We start from the raw sequence: 520 nt of genomic DNA on the forward strand, positions 1-520 counted from the left end.
AGTTCCCCTCTCTAGAAGGCTCTCTGGGGGCTCTCCTCCAGAGCTCCAGACCTGAGGTCTCTCCTCCAGAGCCCTGGGGTCCCCTGTTCCAGAGCTCCAGACCTGGGGTCTCTCCTCCAGACCCCTGGGGTCCTCTGCTCTAGAGCTCCAGACCTGGGGTTCCCTTCGCTAGAACTCCAGAGCGGGGGTCTCCATCCTGCAGAGCCCTAGGTCCTCTGTTCCACAGCCTGGGGACTCCCTTCTCCAGAGCTCCAGGTGTGGGTCCTCCCTCCCTTTCTCTTCTCCTCAGCCCTACGCTCCTCATTCCAGGATGCTCCCCTCTCCCTCTCCCTCCTTTACCTTTAATAACCCCCTCACCCCAGGCTGCCCCCCACCTCTCCTCTCCCCCGCCCCCACAACGCCTTGGATCACGCCCCTCCATTGCTTCCTCTAACCAATCCCGTTAGCCCGCTCCGCTCCAGCCTCTCTCTCCATTGGCCTCGGCGCTCCTCTATCCCGCACGTGGCCCTGAGTTACAGAA

This window comes from Trichosurus vulpecula, chromosome 1 (assembly GCF_011100635.1).
Source record: "Trichosurus vulpecula isolate mTriVul1 chromosome 1, mTriVul1.pri, whole genome shotgun sequence".
NCBI lineage: Eukaryota > Metazoa > Chordata > Mammalia > Diprotodontia > Phalangeridae > Trichosurus > Trichosurus vulpecula.